The following is a 15562-nucleotide window of genomic DNA, read 5'->3' on the forward strand; positions in this document are numbered from 1 at the left end:
TTTTCCTTTATTGAATTCGGATCGTTAATTGTGACTTTCCTCAAACCTCAAAAGTCGATGAATCCATCTACATGAAACCGCAGTACTGGGCGGCGGGGGACACCAGCAACACTCTCACCGGTCAACTGGGCCCTGGCCAATCCTCTTTCGAATAGAATACGATCGTCAGGGATCCCTCTGGGGCCTTTTCCCATTAATGGGCTCCCTCTGGGGCATTTTCCCCTCACGATATTCCCATTATTACCTCAACCTCATATCCTCACATTCGTAATAATGGAAATATGATCGTCGGGCTCCCACTGGGACCGTTGCCCGCACGATATCTCCATCATTAACGAATTAGTCACAATTACTTCACTTCCTTAAACGTTTTACATTCACATCATGCATAGCATAACATTTTGTTTTTGAAACAAAACATGCAACAAGTCTTTTAAATGTCTTCCTTAAATCATAAAAATCCCAGACATTTAAAAATCATAATTTAATCATGAACATTTCATAAACATTTGAACATAATCATAATATCATAAAAACAGTATTTAGAGCACTGCCATGACGCTTACTAATTTTTTAGGTGTAAAAAGACCGTTTTACCCCTACACTTGACATTTTACGTTTTTGACTTTTTCTTGATTTCTTAGACTCTAACATGTCTCAAATAATTATTTAAGCTTACATGAATTTTCTTATATTTTTATTTGGGTTTAAATCGATGACTTTTAAATTAATCTTTAAATACGACATATTAACGCGTTTTAATCTCGAATTAAACCAAACCTTAATATAAAATTCCCAAATTAAAAACTTAGCCTTTTAATAATTATTTGAGATTAAATATAATTTTTCATAATTTTATAAAGCTTAAAAATAAGCTTTTCAATTAATTCGTTAATTAGCATTTCGTGCGACGATTAAATCCCGGATAAAACCAAAACTTGTTATTTTGATCCCAAATTTTAAAAATAGCATTTTTATGATTTATTCTACCCTTCCAAGTCATGAGCCACCCCCGTGGACCCATGGATTCAATTTTAGTCTTTTAATTTTCGTTTTTGACCCCATATCGAACACACCGAGCCATCTTTTAATTTACTCGAGCCACGCCCGAGCCACCTCGAGCCAAACCCGAGCCAACCCATCTATGAACCCTACTGACCAGCCCCAAGCCCAAGAACCAGCCCCTAGGCCGCACAATCACTCTTGGAAACTGACCCTATTGAATGTGCTGTGTGTGCGTGAGTTTCATAGTTTCTCTAGGACTCCTAGTTAGCCTAGGAGTCTACCAGCTGAGCCACCATCAAGCCCAGCACACCCTAACCCTCCCTAGACCATACCCAGACCATACCCAGACAAACCCAACTCTGAACCCAAGCAGCGAAGCCCCTGAACCAAAGGACAGCAGCCTCGCGCTAACATGCTGTCCATGCTTCCCTCACGTTTTCTTGAACCAGCAGCCAACCAAACTGCCACAGCCCCTGCCCAGGCCCTTAAGCACCCTCCTAGGACCCTAATGACCTAGCCTAGCCCAGATCCCCTTGGCCGATCAACCTCCTCCCTGCACAAGCTGATCACCTGCGAACACCTTTATCCTCTCTCTCGGGTGGAGTCCTTGTTGGCAAGGACTCCTCTCAGCCCATGGTTTTCGAGTCCTAGCATGGCTAGGACTCTTCCCTTGACTCAACTACGTCCCTAGCCAGGACCTGGTCCCAACCAAAGCCAAGCCAAGCCTTTAATTCCCTTAAACCGAAACCTCCTTCCCACCATGACAGCAACTTGCTACCAACTTTTATTCTTGATCGTGTGCAGTGTTTTGTGTGTGTCTAAGACCCTTTAAAACGTGTAAAAACATGTCCTTTTTTAATCCTATACATGGAAGCCCCTTCATGCACACTTGTATCATGATTTTGGATCAAAACAACATGCTTTAAAATTCATATTTGCATAAAAATGAAAATACATTCAAGTGCAACTTATTTTTCATGCAATCCAATTTTAAATAAATACTATGGTGTGAATGATGAGTAAAAGGGAGAATATGGCGTCTTTTTGCGTTTTAAACGCACGAATAAACGTTGACGTCGAAGAACGAGGACGAGAAGACGATGGCTTTGATGCTTCCCTTGCAAGAACCGAAAATTCTTCTTCCAAATATGATGTGTGTGCTGTCGTGTGTATTGGAGTTTTGGTGTGCCAAAATTATGAAAAAGTGGCCGTGTGTTTTTGTGTGAAGGGTTTGGGGTGATTTACATATTTTATACTAATTAATTCCTTAATTAAGCTTAAGCCCATTAGGCCCCAAAATTATGCCCACTAGTGCTGATTAGGAATTAATTAAAATATTATAATAGTTTTGTTTAATAAAGTTTGTAAATTTATTTGCCGGGTTGCTAAAACGTTCGCGTTTTTTTAAAAACCCAACACCGATAAAAATTACGTCCCGGCGTATAAAATCACCTCAAAACTCCTTATTTTCAAAAATATGAAAAAGCATCACCCATATTTTAAATAATTAAAAACAATTATTTAATAAAAATATTTTCTATTTTTCAGCCACCGGTCTCCGTTCCTCGATCGCAACTCGAATAACCTTTAAAAATACATTTTAATGCAACCATGTAGAAAAATATATTTTAAACATGCAAATTTGCACAATATAATTAATTGATGCGATTAAAACATTTAATTAAAATACACAAAGAATTTAATAACTTATATGCATGTGGTTCGTGTGGACCTTTAAATTTTCGTGGCGCTACAATCTTCCCCCCTTAAATTGAATTTCATCCTCGAAATTCGTTTATCCTCGATAATCAAAAGTTTAGACTTAGTTCTAGTATCCCAAAAATCCACGCTTCCGCTGCGCTACTCTGATAAAACTTAAGTTCTAAAATGTGAATGTCCTTACGTCTCCTTGATCTCAATTAATTTTATCTTTTAAATCCTCATTTTCAAATCGCAACTTAAAAAAACCCAAATGACTTATTGCTATTACTATTATAACCTCAAATTTCAATTTTTCTTACGATTCTCAATATTAAAAGATGGATGACCATACTTATCGTATATTATTTTCCTTATTTTATACCCAAAATATTCATCAACTTATCATATTTCAACCTTAAAATCCCAAACGCATCCGCTAACGTTTAGATTTTTCAAGATTAGTATTGATTAATCCTTAAAAACCCATGATCAACATTCTTTATAACACTATAATCAAGATATCCCAAGGTTCCAAATATTCTTAAAAGTCTAAATCATCAAAAACTCTTATCAATTAACTCATTCAATCCTCATTTTTTGATAAACTAGTCCCCAAATTCCGTAATAATTGCAAAACAAATTCTTAATTTCCTCAAAAATTATCCTAATTGGTCTTTAATTTCAAAATCCTACGATTAACCCATAAGTTCTTAACATTCTTAATTCTCATCTACGGGTTTCCCATAACATAAATTTCGATAATTTAAACTTATTTACCCAAAATCAATTGCTATAACCAATTTTACCTTTCATCAAAACTTAAAACCCCAATTTATACATTTTCTTACTCCCAAGTCATTGCAAATCCTCGAATAATTATTTCTTATGAGTAATTCCCAAAAATTATTTCGACTAGTAACCATGAATCAAAAAATATTTTCTTAGAAAATCTACGTGTCCCAAAAGCATTCATAATATTCACGATTAACTTATAGCCCAAAAAGTAGAACGTCAATACTAAAATCCAAAATCAACATAGTCCAATTCCACCACGAAGCCAACATGCGATGAAATCAAATAATTTTTTTATTTCATGTCGTATCACGTATAAAAATTCTCAAAGCATATAAAACATATATTCTCATAATGCTATTAAACATGTGACGTGAACATATAATTCATATAATTATGTAGGTAACAACTTATCGATCATATAAAGCATGTAAACTTACAAGTTGAGGCTTGACGACTGATCTTTCCGGCGCTGATGGTGGCACAACCCTTTACAGGACCTTTGCTCTAATACTAACTGAAACGTCTACCCTTTTTATTGCTTTAAAAGTACTAGAATTTTTTTTTAAAAAAAGCCTACACACTAGGCCGAACCCTCATAATCTATAAAAATATTTTTATGCATGTGTAAGGTTCGGCCGAGGGTGCTTAATTTAAAAAAAATTCTAGTACTTTTAAAACAATAAAAAGGGCAGACGTTTCAAGCAGACCTACCCATGGCAGTATTAGATGCTACTCACTCTCAATCATTGCCAAATCTTGAGATTTTCTCTGCTGAACATCGAGTGGCAATGAAAGCTATTTTGAATGATCAATCTATATCCATTCCAGCCACCAAACAAATGGAAGCTTTGGAAGCTGCAGAACCACAAGGAAATGCAGCACCTGAATCATCTACTACTGCTGAAGGAACCTCTTCTGAACAGCCCATTGCAATTTCTACTACTCCTACAGAACTTGCCCCTTCTACTGCACTGGTTGTCCATCCTGCTGACTCCCCGACTCATATTGCTCATGTTGCTCATCTTGCTGAAATCAAGCAACGTTTTCTGGCCAGAAGCCCCTCCCCAGAAGAAGAGCAATTCAATCTTGAGTTTGAGATCGAAACACTGAGGCGATCTATAGATAGAATTTCCGAAATCGTCAAGCAATTATCTTTTAATCATGCTGGTGAGGTCAGTGCCACAAACTTTTTCCGCAAACGCATAATGGATTATGTCCTTAAACGGCAGAATCATTGTCAAAGCTTCAAGTAGAATCTGATCTCTTCCGGAAAAATGTCTTGACAAGTCATACTAACCTCGTGCTCGGTCAAACTGATGTTCTTCGTACTATCTCTACTCATGACTCGTCTCTTCAATCCATCTCAACTCAACTTGCGGCTACTGACTCCAAAATCGAAACTATCAACGACAAGATTGAGTCCCAATCTCAATCAATATAAGCTCTAAATGAACATGTTTCAAATTAAACGCCAATTCTGGAGATACTGCAAAATGGCCTTATTACTCTTCCTGGACGAGTGGATTTCTTACATACTCGAGTTCAATGGTTTGATTCTAAAAAGGGGGAAACAGAAGGCAGACCAGAAGCAGAAGGAAGAAGCAGAAGGAGGACATCATGCGGAATCATCTTTTAGAAACCAAGATCCTCAGGATGAGGATACCTTGTTCCGAGACATCGGAACAGATGATTAAAACTCCTTAACGCTTTCTGAACTCTGATTTACTGTTTATTTTCTTATCAATTGCTTTTAGAGGCTATCTGCTTTTATATTCATCTTTACTAACTTCTAGGTTTTGGCATCACTGCAAAGGGGGAATTGATAGACTTAATTTAATTGTGGTGATGATAGTCAAAATCAGTGGATCGCGTGAATAAAAACCTGAATATAGTGTAAAGCTGTACTTAGTATAAACTAGTAGTTCCCCTATCGCTTTTAAAAAAGCAGTACTTATTCGCTTAGAGAAACAGAAGCAGAACTTGACTTTTACTGAATCAGAACCAATCGATCTTATATTAAATGTTGCCGTTACTCTGCCAAGTACGAGTATTAAATGCTTCTTAATGCTGAAAAAAGTCATTTAATATTTCTTACCTATTTTGATATAAAACAAGACTGATTGTTTTAAAGCCTTTTTGCAAGAACTCTTTTAGACAATAAAGCTGATTTTATCAGAAATCAAAGAAGCCGTTTTTATTTATAGACGTTGGATTCAAGACTCCTATAAATACAAGAGATCAACGACGTTTACAAGTTACCAAAAACTACGAGCTTATTCTCTAACATACGAACGTTGATTTGAGCACTCAGACTTTCTTATCATCTTTAAAGCTCAACTTACAGAAAAAGCATCACACGCTTCACTTAAGTTATCTGATATTTTGAGATCATATTGTGATGACTGTTTCTTACTCTCTCTACAATCATTATCGCATTATTACATATTTGAGAATAGTTTGAAACTGGAAAAGAATCTTTTCCAGAACCTTGTTGTATCGTTTTTATTGTGTTGAGAAACTAATTGTTTCAGTAGACAAAGGATAAGTCCTATTGAAGTGGGTATGTACAAGTGTTGTACTGTAAAAACTAATGTCTTTTAGTAATACCTTCTGGAAACAGAAGAAGGGGAGACGTAGAAGATTTTATCTTCGAACTTCCATAAACAACCATTGTCTACTGCTTACTGTTTTGTCATTATACACTCTTAAACCATCAGATCGTTTCTGCATTATTTTGTGGTCTGCTGGTTATACACTTGAACAAGATTTCCTATAATCTCTAACAGGATTCTAGCACCCCTTTGCAAAAACGATCGTCAAAAGAATAGAATTTATTCACCCCCCCTCTAAACTCCGTATCAATCCCCAATATTTTGACTGGATGATGGGTTTGTTCAATTAAATTAGAAAAATACAAGGATTTTAGTCTCTATAATCCTAAGGTTAATTGCTTGAAAATACATGAATAAATCAAATGTTAACCAATAAACAATGGTATAATTTATTATGTAACCCTCTTGAATCAGAATTTGCTCATATTGAAATCTTCATTTAATTTCATTACCTTGATTGATTAAATTATCCTTTTAAATCTATTATTTCTCCCAGCTTACTAATTTTAGTCTTAATGTTCTGTTTAGTTTCTATCACAAAATCTCTCATTATTATTTTTTTTTATTTTTGAAAGAACTAAATTTCATGTTTCATGTGAATTCGACCCTACTAACCATTACATTCGTTATATTTGGAAGTAGAAATTTAATCTTGATAACTCAACAACAGCACATCAAATTTTGGCCCCATTGCCAGGGAACGGTGAAAGGTTAGTTCCTTTCGAGTTTAGTTATTTTCTTTTCTTTTTATGTCTCGTTCTTCTCATGCAGGTGAACTCGAATATATTCCAGAAATCGAGAAGACAACCAGAAGATTGAGGAAAGAAGCAAGGCTACAGAGTAAACAACAATCATCGTCGTCATCTCCTGGTTTAAACGTAGGCATAGTCAACTGACACTAAAAGAGAATCCGATCTTGATCTTAACACTGAAAAAAGTGTGAGTGGCAAAGAAGTAATGGCAGAACCAGCTCAAAGAACCCTAAGAGAGTTAGCTAATCCTAATGTTATTCAACAGCCATTATGCACTCAATTCCCTACTACTAACTGTAACGTCCCAAAAATTTGAAGGTCTACGTGAACCACATGCATGCAAGTTATCAAATTTCTTATGTATTTTAATTGCATCAAATGCATGTTTAAGTCATGATTTCATACTTATTTGAATATATTACTACAATGCATAAAACTGTATTTTAAAAATTATTCGAGACGCGATTGAATAACAGAGACTGAGACCACGAAGGGAAAAATATTTTAGTAAATGGTTATTTTTAATTATTTAATATATGGTATATTTTAAGGAGTATTTTCGAAAATGTGGTATTTTGATGTGTTTTTACACGCCGAGTCATAATTTAAACAGGTAATCAATTTGTGACGAAAATAGGGGATTTTTGAAGACTCGGTTGATATTTTTGAAAAGTATACTAAACAAAATATTTTAATTACTATATAATAGGCCTAATGGACCTAATATACTATGATTAATGGGTCTAAAACTTGTATCAATTATTTTATATCAAACAAGGCACCAAAAACCCTACCCTAAACCTCCAAACACACGCAAACATCACACAAAAATTCCTTGGTCTCTCCCAACAACAGCAACACGCCACACATTTTTGAGAAGGGATTCATGTGATTTTGAAGGAAAACGAGGCAAGCCTTCATCCCCCGTCTCTCTGCCACGTCTCTCGTATCGCAAATCGTTTTTCTCGTGCTAAAATCTGCAAAGACACGCCTTAATCTTCTTTCACTCATCTTTCACACAATATTATATTTTTTGATACATGATTGGATGAAAAACATAATACACTTAGTATATTTTCGTTTTTATGGTATAATATGAACAAAACTAGAGTTTTCATCATTTAAAAATTTTGCTCATGATGTACAAAGGGGCTGCTATGGTAGGGTTACTAGAAAGAGCGTTTTCCACATGTTTAAGGGTCCTTATGGGCATTTTTAAGGGCTGGACAAGATAGTGTAACATGATGCACGAAAATTGGGTTTCTAAAGTCCTAGACTTTCGAACTTGGGTTCTAGGTGGGCACAGCTGTGGGATGCCGTTTGGGTTGTGTTCAAGGGTCCTAGGGTGGTCTAGTCATGGTCCTAGATGGGCTGTGCAAGAGTTGGAAGGGGAGGTGGAAGGCTGCAGGCCATTGAATTAAAATCGGGTTTAGTTCACTTATTGCCTACTTTTTGTAGTCTTGCAGGTGAAGACCCTCACAAGCATCTAAAAGAGTTTCATATTGTGTGCACAACCATGAAACCACAAGGGAATGCGGAGGAGAAAATCTCATTGCGAGCTATTCCATTCTCTTTAGCCAACAAAACTAAGTATTGGCTCTATTACTTGCTCTCTAGGATGATAACGACTTCGGATAATATGAAACAACAATTTTTGGAGAAGTTCTTCCTAGCTTCATGAGCAGCAAATATCAGGAACGACATTTGTGGGATTAGACAGCTGCAAGGGGAGACTTTATATGAATATTGGGAGATATTTAAGCAGTTATGTACCAGTTGACATCAACATCAGATTCTAGAACAGCTTATAGTCCAATATTTTTATGAGGGTCTGTCACTTTTCGATAGAAACATGATTGATGCTGCAAGAAACGGTGTGTTGGTAAACAAAACATCTCAAGAGACACGAGCTCTAAGCTCCACCATGGCTGTCAATGTACCCTCAACGATATGTTAATGAGGTAAGTGCCAGTCATATTGATCAAAAGTTAGACTCATTGACTTCTCCTTTGGAAAAGTTGGTTGTAGGACAAACACAACAGGTAAAGGTTGTTAGTATACGTGGTTGATAGGATCGGCTAATGTAAACTCATTGACTTCTCAGACAGTGGTTGATAGGATCGGCTAATGTAGTTGGAGTGTTTAGAAGGGAGTGAATAAACACTCTGCTTATTTGAAAACTTTTGAATATGAATCAGTTCTTTGATTGAACTGATCCTGAAATCATTTTTATCAATATAAATCAATCAACTAATGATAGTGCGAAATTAGAATGAAATATAGATTGAATACTTAGGATGAGGTGTTGTAAAAACTGAATAAATAACAAAAAAAATTAAGTATTAGTATCATCAAAAATATCTCATACAGTTTTAACGATAAAACTGCATTTGTAAGTGTTTTTTGCCTTGTACTTCATGTAATTTTCTTCTATGATGACCTTATTTTATTACAAATATATGACATTCTTTGACAATATGTTTCATTATTTCCATGAAAAGACATTTGATTGTTCAATGTATGTGTGAACCCCATAAAATAAAATAAAAAATCTAAATAATACCCTTATAACCAGGGAAAAAATGTATGAAAATATTATTAACCTCTTCATCATGGAAGATACATTTTAAATTCAAATCTCTATTGTTTCCATATGCAGGTAGATTATAACAACAAACCAATTAGAGTTAAGCTCCCGAATAATTTTTGAATGATTTATCTCACGGATGACGCTGAAAATTGAAACCATTTTTATTATTTTTATTGAAAATTGAATGTCTTAATGTGATGCAGAAATTAGAGCAAATTATTTATACAATTTATATGAACAACTAGATATATCAATGTAAAACAAAATCATAACTCAATTTAAATGAATTGATAAAATTGATGCAAAAATTTAAAATTGTTTTTTTAAAATGAAACTCAATATTCCAATTTGAATGAAATAAGTAAAAAACTTATAACTGATAAATTACATTTGAATTAATTTTTTAAAAAAATTAAATTCAAATTTTAGTAATAAATCAATTGTTATAATCAATGCAGACAATAATTGAAGTTTATATTTTAAATGCTTTTAATTCATATTTGATTTTTTTTTAAAATAATCGAGAAGTATTGATAAAAAATATATCAATAAAAAATATGTAGAATTAAATATTTCAATCATTTATTGTAGTATACATATTTTGAAATTCATGATATTCTTTCTTTTTCAGAATAGTCATTTTGGGGGGAATTTACTATTTTAGGCAAAATCTTAATTTTTACATATAGCAGTATCTCACTCGTGTGATGTAGAATGTTATTTCATATGAGAGTATGTCTCTTGTGAGATAGTCACACGAGGTCTTGCGAATTTATATCCGGTATCCGTGAGACGATCAACTCAATCTATATCTGTAATAAAAAATAATATTTTTGATATAAAAGTAATATTTTTTTATTAGTCAATTCAGTTATCCACTTATAAAATTGACAGATGAGACAATATCTCATTGTAGTTTTTGTGTTTGTATAATTAATTATTATAATCAGCAAATATGAGATTTTGATTGATTAATCAATTTATTGATATTATGCAATGAACATATTTAAATTTAAAATTTATTATATAAAAAATATTTATATTATTTGAGATAACGTTCAAATGAGAATAATAATATTATGTCATCAAATTGAAATTTTTACCATTGCATGATACGTTAATTGAGTGAAATTGTTAATAAAAAAATAATAGAATTTATTTTAGGTAAAAAAAACATTTATATATTGAGTGATTTTTCGTAAATATGTTGATAAATAATTTAATTAAATTATTGATTTCTAATATTTTTTACATCATAACATATTATTATTGTAATATTTGTTAACGTTTTTTTTCCTTTAAAAATATATTATTGCAAAATTTAATATAGTTTCTTTCTTTTCAAATAGTTATTTTAATTTTTATTGATAATATTTTATTTTATGATATACAAAAATGTGTAAATACTAATCTGATTATTTAATGTATAATTTGTAATTATTTTGTATGTCATTATAGATACAAGTTTCTCAAATAATTTTTTATTTTTTTTACTGAAATCATTAAAGCACTTTTATAGGTAGATATTTAAATAAAAAAATATATTTTTAATATCTTATTAATTTTAATTTTTTTATAAATGAATATAATAATACTAATAAATATTTTTTATTATAATAAATTAGTTCTTACGACAACTCAGTTATACATAACAAAAATTTGTGTGAGACGATTTCACGGATCATATTTTGTGAGACGAATCTCTTATTTGAGTCATGCATGAAAAAATATTATTTTTTATGCTAAGAATATTATTTTTTATTGTGAATATTGGTAGAATTGATCCATCTCACATATAAAAATTCGTGAAATCGTGAACAAAGACATAATTAGATATATAGACGTTGTACAAGCAAACGTTGACTATTTTTTCATGTATTATATTATGAATTTGGAGCAATCGATTATATTTTAGCTGCATTTATTTTTATATGTGCCGGGGACAAACCGAACATGTGGGAGATTGGGAGCTTGGAAATGGCTACTATATTATGGTTTTTTGTTCCATGTGAGTTTTAGTTCAAAATTTGTTAAATTTGTTGACTGCTGCGTTGGAATTCGGAAAATTTCGGCACATAGCTTACACTCCCACTGTTTTGATCAATGTGTTCTGCAAGTTAAAACAAAAAAATATGTGTTTGAGCATTATGAAGAGCAAATGGTTAATGGGTAGAACCCATAATGCGTAATTATCCTTCTATCGTGGTCTACTAGATATGTATTGTGATTGTTTGAAATGATGAAGGCACTACCTGCAAGGCCTTCAAGTTGTTTGATGAAATGATTGAGATGGTGAGAGGCGACGCATGATATTGTGACTTATGCAGTACCTTAACGGAATCGAACCAATCAGCATTAAGCTTTGACTCAGCACCAATTCCATATGGATTTTTTTCACAACTGAGCAAGCATTTGGAGTTACTCCCGCTAAAATATAGTCTGATACTGTTTAGTTTTGCCTCCCTTGCGATCAGAATTCTGGTTCTGGGATTGCTTATTTGGTTTGAAACGTTTGCACCGTTGTCCCTTTCTGAACGGCTTGTTGTTTGTGGATTTAAAACGATGCTTCAAGGATATTAGCGTCGATTGCCTAGATGCATTTGGAACTAAATGATTTGGTATATTGTACCAGGATGCATGAACATTTTAGAGTGGCTATCTCCTTTACCTGTTGTAATCCGCTCAAAAGAAACTACTCCTTGGAGCCTCACCTTGAGTAGAATACCGGGCTCACAGAACATAGTCCCACTGGATGCATCTCTTCCGAACGTGACAAATTCCAAGTTTCTTGGTAAGTTTATACTCTCTTCCCCAACATAAATTAGTTTCTGTGTGATTCCTCAGTTTTATTGTTATTATTAGTCTGTATCTGTATTAAATATATGCTTCCAATCAATATCGACTGTGCATGGCCATTACTTTATCACTATCAGGACTCGCGACATAGTGTGTTTCATTAGAACATTGGGCCCTGGCTTTAAAGTTTGACGAAGCATTTAAACCTGAAATCGTAATTGAAGTGATCTTCCATAAGTAATGGAACTATCTAGAGCAAAAGTCTGCTTATTAGTTCCGAAATTCTTGGTTGTCATTTAAGTACGTGTTCCTTTTAATCACGAATCTAGATGTATGATACTCAAAAAGCCTCTAATCCCTTGCTTCCAAATATTCCTTCTGAATGGAAAAAATATTGTGAATCTTAGTTAGGTTATACTTTTTATGTTATGCTGGAATATGAAACATGGTAGCACACCAAATTTCTGAGAAATTGTGTCTCCTGCTCATCCGATAGTAACAAGACGATAACCACCTATTTTTAAGCGAAAAAATTTGACGCATCAAATTACTGAATTTGCGCATCCATGTAAATGAAAAAATCAAAACGTTTAATTTTTAAACATCTGACAATTCATGCGGCGATTTACTATACTCTTCCTAAAGGTGTTCTGCAGGAATCTACTTTTGTAAAGATTTTGGAGGAATGTTTGTATTTCTATATACGAAGGTTTTCTGCATTCTTTGAAACTATGTTCAAGTATATCATGGTAAAATATTTCTAAACATCTGACAATTCATGCTGCGATTTGCTTCTATGATGCTTTGAAACAAAACTATTTTGGCCTGTGAGGTATGTGGTTGTAGGAAATTGATTAAGTTATAGAGGTGATTTCTCAAGCTTTTGACTCAAAATTGATGAAAAAAATGATGCTGAAGAAATATGTAGCTCCTCTCATGTGCAGTTCTACCTTTTACTGGGTATGAGCAATGCATCAACCAGATATATGAATGCAGAATGAACAGTCTTAGTTTGGCATACCAAATTCCAGTAAACCCCATGAATACAATTATTGCTACAGAAATATTATTCACAGCCCACATTCACAGTCAACCACCCTCCCAAAAGAAATCAAAGCATTTAACATGCTCGTGGCATCTTCCACAGAAAGCAAATCTTGCTTTTCCTAATCTTCACTTTTACGTGACTAAGCATCTTTCTGTTCTTGCGTGGTTTTTTGTTGTTGCATATTTTCTGGATCGATGCGAACGAAAAAATTCAGATTTTATCATAGCTTGCGATTAGGACTGAAGATAGTGTCACTTGAAATGCTGACCTCGAAGTTTGGCCCTTTACATGTGAGTAGTTTTGAGGCATTGTGTTTTCATTTTAATTGATATGGTTAATGGGACAAAGACACTATTCATTAGCTTTTGTTATTGAAGAAAAATGGAACCATCATACTCGATATTGTTCCCTTGAAGTGGGATGAAAAGCAGAGGAAGCTTATTGCAATTTCTGTGCAACAGCTCTAGTGCTTGAATTCTCGGATTTGGATATTTATTCACGTGAGATAATCTTGAATTTCCACGCTTAGTTATCTAGCATGCCAGTTAAAAAAAAGGGAAAAAAAGCAGAAAAAACCGTGCCGATCTTTCCGTTTATACAGATGAGACTCGATCACTGGAATTCAGTGGTTCTGTCCAGAAGCATGGTTGTAACTATGCTTTCAGGTGTACCATAGATACCTCAACTTTTGAAATATTTCTTGCTAACTTTTGGTTGTCAGTATTAAATTTCACATGAATCTTACTAAGAAATGCCCAGCCCCAGTTATAGTCGATGTTCTAATGGAACTGCCCGCTCTGTTGTGATCGTTTTTACTATCTACCTACCAGTTGGCATGATTGGATAGACCATAAATTTTGTGTTTTGTTTCTCTCTGAAAATTACATCCCGTGAAACTTAGCAAAAATACAATTATTATTTTCTGGGTGTATCAATATATAATCTCGACATGAATTTATTCATATCCCAACAAGGTTTTGGTCTTTGGAATGAGATACAAGTTTGCAAACTTGATTCTCTAAAACAGATGCACGAACTGCCTTTCTATATGGCATTACTTTTACACATTGAAAGTGAACAAATGAATTATTTATGCGGTAAAATTCTTAAATTTCAATCTAGTATTTGATCTTGTCAATGCTTTTAAAGCCTTGATCTTTGACAATGATGTTGAATTTCTTCAAGGGATCAAGTTACTGAATCTGTTATCTCATACAGACCAGATGAAGTATGATGATATTATGACTGAAACAATCCAATCATTTATGTATGGATCAAAATGCACTGTGAAGAAAACAGGAAAATATGAAGATGCACACAATACATAAATAATATAGTAATCCATTCAAGAGAAATGTTGAGAGAATTGGAGAACATTTTGCAATGTTTATCGCATATTACATGTTTTGGGTAACACTGCACTCTTTTTCTAATCACGTCTCTCATCAGAGATGGAAGGAAACTTCTTCAGGTTACCATAAACCCAAGATCCATCTCTCACATGATGAAGGCGAATAACATCTTCAATTTGAGGAGCTACGGTAATTTGTTTACTTCTACTCAAGAATCCTCGTGCTTTTTCCAGCTAACAAGCATACTGATGCACCGCTTTACGATATAAAATTTCGATTTCTGTTCCTTGGCCATACGGGTGAATTCAGAATACCTTTGTGATGAATTTGTGGAGTGAGTACTGGACTTAGTTGAAGGGATCTTATGTGATGAACTTCTTGAGAGACCGGAAGAATTCTTCTGAGAAAAATTCCTTTGAGAAACACTCCTTGATAGAGATGACTTGCTGTAGGAATGGAGATCCCTGTTCTTCTTGTCAGCTCTATTCACCTTGGATGCCTCATCCATGTAATACTCCATGTATTAGCTTGTAGCTATGGTTCTTGAGAGAAAGTGTATGTTTTCTCGTATGAGTGATATATGATTCTAGACACAAAGGGGGGTCGTGAGATTGATTGAAGAGGTGGTGGGGGCAATTTATAGTAGTTGGGGGTGAACAGAGTTGGAGGATGATGATTCAAATTCGGGAAAAAAATTTTAAATTTATGTATGATTCATCTAAAAAAATATTGTCTCGGGTTTGTAACACCTTCAAAATATGTTCGATCGTTCTTTGTCTTTTTTTTTAAATAATAATAATAATAATTATTATTATTATTATTATTACTATTATTTCATTGGTTTAAATTTTTGGGTCAGTCGATGTGAAACGGATTTGCGAATTGGAAACATGGAGATGTTGGGTTACAAC

At 33.7% G+C, this 15562-nt stretch overlaps 1 long non-coding RNA gene across 3 annotated transcripts; it reads left to right on the top strand.

Moving 5' to 3' along the window:
* Positions 1-11312: 11312 nt before the first annotated feature.
* Positions 11313-15451, top strand: LOC142541152 (uncharacterized). 3 transcript variants are annotated; one of them, XR_012819245.1, is made up of 4 exons: positions 11315-12246; positions 12897-13589; positions 13677-13964; positions 14749-15451. It is a non-coding gene; the product is annotated as an uncharacterized LOC142541152 (long non-coding RNA). The 3 variants fall into 3 exon arrangements; XR_012819246.1 differs by lacking the exon at positions 13677-13964 and having other exon boundaries at positions 11313-12246; positions 13514-13589; positions 14749-15431; XR_012819244.1 differs by lacking the exon at positions 13677-13964 and having other exon boundaries at positions 11316-12246; positions 14749-15444.
* The last annotated feature ends 111 nt before the right edge of the window (positions 15452-15562 follow it).

This window comes from Primulina tabacum, chromosome 3 (assembly GCF_025594145.1).
Source record: "Primulina tabacum isolate GXHZ01 chromosome 3, ASM2559414v2, whole genome shotgun sequence".
NCBI classification, from domain to species: domain Eukaryota; kingdom Viridiplantae; phylum Streptophyta; class Magnoliopsida; order Lamiales; family Gesneriaceae; genus Primulina; species Primulina tabacum.